This window comes from Pistacia vera, unplaced genomic scaffold, assembly GCF_008641045.1.
Source record: "Pistacia vera cultivar Batoury unplaced genomic scaffold, PisVer_v2 Contig374, whole genome shotgun sequence".
Classification (NCBI taxonomy): Eukaryota; Viridiplantae; Streptophyta; class Magnoliopsida; order Sapindales; family Anacardiaceae; genus Pistacia; species Pistacia vera.
The window spans coordinates 1,031,401-1,037,853 of record NW_022196195.1 but is presented as its reverse complement, the minus strand read 5'-3'; positions in this window follow the sequence as shown (position 1 = coordinate 1,037,853).

Below are 6,453 nucleotides of genomic sequence, written 5' to 3'. Positions count from 1 at the left end.
TGTGGCATCTTCAAAACCAAAAGGTTGAGTCATATAAACCACTTCATTTAGTGTGCCATTAAGGAAAGCATTGTTTACATCCACTTGCTGGATATCCCAATTATTTGTCACTGCCAAGGTAAGGATAATCCGTATTGTGGAAGACTTGATTACTGGACTAAAGGTTACAAAATAGTCAAGGCCAGGGGTTTGTTGAAAACCTTTGGCTACAAGCCTTGCTTTATACTTTTGCAGTGACCCATCAACATTGAACTTCGTCCTAAAGACCCATTTATTCCATATAACATTCATTTACGAGGAAAATGGGACAAGAGACCAAGTATGGTTGGCAATTAGAGCATCATATTCTAATTGCATAGCTGACTTCCACTCATTGCTAGACAAAGCTTCTTGGACAATATTGGGTTAAGGTATTATGGAGGCAACAATTAGTAATGTTGTTTTGGGAAAAATAGCAGATTTGCCTCTTGTAATCATAGGATGAGTGTTTATGGGAACATCTGAAGAGTTTGGAATGTCAACAAACTTGGAAAGATTCAGATATATTTCAATGGAATAGGATGGTTCTGGTCTGTGAGAATTGTGTACGGTTGGTTCTGTTTTTTGAGAACTGTGTAGGGTTGTTTTTGGTTTGGAATGGTTATAGAGGGCTGATTCAGTTTTGTGAAAATTGTGTAGAGTTGTTGAATGATTAGGAAGTTGTGAAGTTGTTAAGTCTACTGTGATAGTACCAGGCAGTGTATTTGATGGTGGAGATGCACTGGATGATGGGACAAACAATATATTTGATGGTGGAGATGCACTGGATGATGGTGATTGATGAGTTACAGGAGTAAGATGGAGAGAAGAGTAAATCCTTACCACTTGTTGGAGGTGAATCATTTGAAGGACAGGCTACTCCAGGAGGATCAGAGCTAGTTGAGCAGGAGAGATTATGGATGGCAATGAAAGGGAAAAATGTAGGTGCAGTGGAAAGGGACTCAGGTGAAGAAGACTGGACATATTTAACAGTGGTGAAACCAAAACAAAAAGGAAATTCATGCTCATTGAATCTAACACTAGGGGTGATAAAGATTCGACCATCTGAGCTAAGACATTTGTAACCCTTATGCATCAAACTATATCCAACAAAAACACACTTACTTGAATGGAAACTAAACTTATGTTTATTGAAAACTCTTAGGAAAGGGAAACAAGCACAACCAAAGACCTTCAAGGTATCATACACAGGAGGAAATTTAAATAGTAACTGATAGGGAGATGTATGTTGTAGTACCTCAGTAGGCATTCTATTTATTAACTAAACTGCAGTCTCAAAAGAAAGCCACCAGAAATTTAAAGGCATAGAGGCATGAGCTAATAGTGTTAAACCTGTTTCTACAACATGCCTATGCTTTCTTTCACTTCTTCCATTTTGTTGATGTACATAGGCACAAGAATATCTAAACTGAATTCCTTCACTGGTTAGATATGGCAATAATCCCTTATGCTCACCTCCTTGATCAGATTGAATACACTTAAGCTTATAACCAAATTGTCTTTCAGCTAAATGATGAAATTTGATGAATATAGACCTAACCTCAGCCTTAGTTCTAAGGGGAAATAGCCAAGTATACCTACTAAAGTCATTTAAGAATTGCACATAATATCGAAAACCTTCAGTTGAGGTAATAGGTGTAGGACCCCATATGTCACTATGGATGAGTTCAAGAGGAAAATTAGCTCTAGAATGTGATTTGGGAAAGCTAGTGTGACGCATCTTTCCTAGTTGGCAAGCATCACAGAACTCGATAGGATGTAAATTCAACTTTTGTAGTGAATAATGCATGATTTGATTGTAAACCTTACTATGGGGGTGACCTAATCTTTGATGCCAAATCAATGAATTAACACTAGTGTTTGTAGTAACAAGTGCTTCAGCATGAGAGGATGAACTATCTAAAGACGATTAATATTTTATGGAATAATAGAAGCAGAATTAAGCAAAACAACATCAGAAAACTCAACATCAGAAAGATCATTCATATGGTATGTTTTATCAACAGTAGTTGATTTAATTACAGTACTATACTTAAGATATGTATCAGATAAATCATGTTGCTGACATTCATTAGAATTATCAACCTTAGAACTTTCAACAGGTACTGAGACATTTGAAATTGAAACTAGAACTTTATTTTTATTGCAAGAAGATTTAACACAAGTAATGTCATTATTATATGTGGTATTGACATCAAACATTACAGATTTTGACTTCTCTAACATTGCTGACTCTAAAGGTTCTTCTACTAAATGCTGAACCTATTTAGACAATGCACAATTAATAGAAGGTAAAGGTGAAAGTTTGACTTGTGAGGAAAGTGAGGGTTGAATGAACATACTAGAAGGTAGCATCAACCGATATAGCCCTTCTTTAAGATCTCCTTAGAGTAGCACAGTCCTGGAAATTTTGTCCTTCACAACATAGCAGTTAGAATTAAACTCAATAACCACATTATTATCCTTAGTAAACTTTGAAATGCTTAGTAAGTTCTTGGTGATTTAGGCACACAGAGGATATTTTTAAGGTATAAACATTTGGACTGTAATACACTAGGTAATGAGGAAAAACCAGTGTGAGAAATGTTTAAGAATTTACCATTTCCTACTTGCAATTGATATGTACCTTCGTATGGTTTGCTAGCATTCAACTAAGCTGGATCAGAGGCAATGTGGTCTGTTATACCTGAATCCATGTACCAGATGGGATCAGTAGGTGTTGCTGAGTTTGCAAGGGAAGTTGACATATTTGGGAAGTGTTGTGGAGGCATATTTGGGTACTGTTGTGTAGTTATAGTAGGAAACTGTTGGGACTGCACAGCAAAGTGTGCTAGTAAGCCTGGTAGGGACTGCTGAATTGCAGCAAAATAAGCTTGTGATCCAGACAGTATCTGTTGACTTGGGAGACCAACAGGACCAGATGATATCTGCTGGCTTGGAAGACCAATAGGACCAGAGTATCCATAGCTTCTATAAGAACCATGATTAAACTGACCAGATTGTCCAGAGTGTCCTGAACTTCCATAAGAACCAGGATTAAACTGTGAAGATGCATACTGATAAGAATTGGCCTTGGAAATTAGGAATTTCTAGTTTGATAGTTTCCATTGCTAAACTGTGATTGAGATGGAAACACTCCTGATTGAAATCCTCTAGAATAGGTTGAGTCATATATGTGGTAACATTGGATCGCAGTATGTCCTGGTTTACCACACACTTGACATATAGGTCTACCTCTATTATTGAACCTACCTCTACCTCTACCAGAATTATTAAACATTGTAGGTCTATAGGCATTCCAGGACATATCAATTTGAGAACTAGGCAGCTGTATTGCAGTATTTTGAGAACTAAATTGAGGTACTGAGTTTACAGGGACATGATAAGTGGAATGTGGTTGTTGACTCTGTAAACTATGCAGAGCATTCAATGTAGGTCCATTAAACACTGGAGCATTCTCATAATTCACAGCTGATGTTAGCTGATTTGCAGTAGCTACAGTAGCTATGTTGGTTAAGCTGTTTGAGAAGTCCAAAGTATTAAATTTTTCCAGCCTTATTTCATATTTTTGCAGCAAAAACTTTGCTTCTTGCAAAGAGACGGAATCCACTTTAGACTCAATTCGTGAAGTTAAATTCACAACAACCGCATCATACTCAGGGCCAAGACCATCTAGGACATATCGGAGAATATCCTCATCTGATATGGACTGTCCACTAGTAGATAAATTGTCCGCAGTCTCCTTCATTTTCTTGAAGTAATTATTTATGCTTAAGCCCTTCTTATGAGTATTTTGCAACAAATTCTTTAAATGCAAAGCTCTAGCCTTAGAATCTATTTCAAACTCATTCTCTAAGACAAACCATATTTCACTTGAATAATGACATTTAGAGACATGGCCAAACATACTTTCAGAAATTGATGCTAACAGCCAACTAACCAAGAATTTATCAGTACGTTTCCAAACAACATAAACTGGATTAATTTCCTCTGTAACTGCATTTTCTTTGTCTATAGTTTCACCAAAAATTTGAGAATTATCTTTCTTGACACAATTAAGTGGTGGAGGACAAGGAACTGTACCTATCAAGTGATCTTCCAATGCATGCGCACCCACGGCGAACAGGACTTGTGACCTCCATAACCGATAGTTGTCAAGAGTGAGCTTAGGGTTAATTACTTGTAGGCTGGATGAGAACACAGGCGAAGCAAATTTACTAGAATTTAATGGACTTAGAAGGATCGAATTTAGCCATTGATGTTTGTCAAAGCTCTAATACCATGTGGAATTTTGAGAGTAAAGGTGTCTGAAGCTTAAAGAAAGAATTGGGGAGAAACAAACTTTCTATCGATTGAGATTAAAGTCGAAATACGGCTGGCTTCTCTTTAAATATATAGAGAAGTTTCAGCTGAAATTCTACAAAAAACAAAGAAGAGAGACATGGCGCAAGTTTATCTTACTGACACTCTGTAACTCTTATATGGAAACAAAAAAAAAAAAAATCTCACTTCTCTGTTTCATTGTTAACTAGTTTGTTATGCTATCAATCAGAATTGCAAGAAGATTGAATCAACGGTAACACTAGCAACTGTTTCGACTCTGTATTGTTCCTGTGTAGCCATGGACTCTAGAAGGTGTTTGTGGTGTGACTTGTCATTTTCTTTTGTGTATATATGTTAGTTTGTTGTGTATTAATCATGAAAAACGTTCATGGACAACTCTCCAGTGTACAAAAACTGATAAACCCCAAATGGTTATATGGATTTTCTTTTGGTTATAACTTACATTTAAAAGCTATGATAGCTTGAGTGATGATCCCCTCAAAGCCTGTTTTGTTTACTGTTCCCTATTTCTAGAAATGAGAAGCTGAAACCAGAAAGAAACCAGAAAGGAAAATGGCGAGAAAACGCAAGAAAGTGATGGAACAAACGAGAGAAAATATCTGAATGTTACTGTGTAATATTCTTATTATTAAATTCTGTTACAAAGTTTATTAAAATATAAACTGACCCCAGTCAACAAGTCAACAGGTTAGTCAGAATAAAAATTATAGATTTATCCTTAGTCTAACTGAAATTCCAGATTCATTCTTCAAACATATTCTAACATTCCCTTATAAACAGAACCTCCACTGAATCCTCAAACGCATTACCAAAAATCATATTCTAACATTCCCTTGTAAACTTAACCTCCATAGAAAACTCAAATACCATTCACAAAAAAAAAATCTCCAACCTCAATAATCAACAGCTCAATTTTATTTATTCAGCAAACCAAAACAATCAGCAACTTCAGTTCAATTTTACTCATTCACCAACTAGAACAACAAGCAACATTCATTCTGCAGCTTAATAGAGGCAAAACACCAACAACTTTCATTCAACAGTTCACCAAAAACAAAATATTCAACTCATGCTACAGCATAATAGCCAGTCATCAGCACCAGTCAGCAGCTCACAAAACTCAGACAAACAACAACATTCAGTCGGCAGAATAACACCAACACTTCACCAAAAACCAGGACAACAATAATATCCATTCAAAACAGAACAACAAGTACATTAGCTCAGCTCTGCTTCACGTATTGCAGTAATAAGCAGCAATATTTCAGCTCACCAAAGCAATTATTTCAGCTCACCAAACCAGAATAGAAAAAAAAAACTTATTCATCCAAAAACCAGAACATTCATCCTGCATCATGATAACATCATTCAACTACTCAATCTAAAAAAAAAAAAAAAACTGCTTCTACCAGAAACATATCAACCACTCACCTCCAGTCGAAACACCAACAACAACAGTATACATTTTTCAAATCTACTTCTACCACAAACATATCAACCACTCACCTCCAGGCAAACACCAACAACAACAGTATACATCTTTCAGTATAACAAAGAAATAACAAACACCTCCAGTTAGAACATCACCCATTCATTCAGCATAACAACAGCATTCTACAGCTCAGATACTGGTTCTACCAGAAACATATCACATCAGTCAGCTGCTCAATCTCAAAAAAAAAAAAAAAAAAAAAAAATCTGCTTCTACCAGAAACATAGCAACCACTCACCTCCAAGCAAACACCAACAACAACAGTATACATCTTTCAATATAACAAAGAAATAACAAAGAACTCCAGTCAGAGCATCAACCCATTCATTCAGTATAACAACAGCATTCTACAGCTCAAAAACTGGTTCTACTAGAAACATATCAACCACTTACCAAGAAACAGTGAATCAAGGCAACACAAATCATCAAGGATTAAAAACAAACTCAACTAAATTATTCAATTCATTTACCAGCTATATCAGTAGGTGACTTTGAAACATTAGCAGGTGATTTTGAAAGAGAAACAGGAGCAGCTCGAATGGTGAGATTATCCCTCAAATTTTCAAACTTTGAAGTGG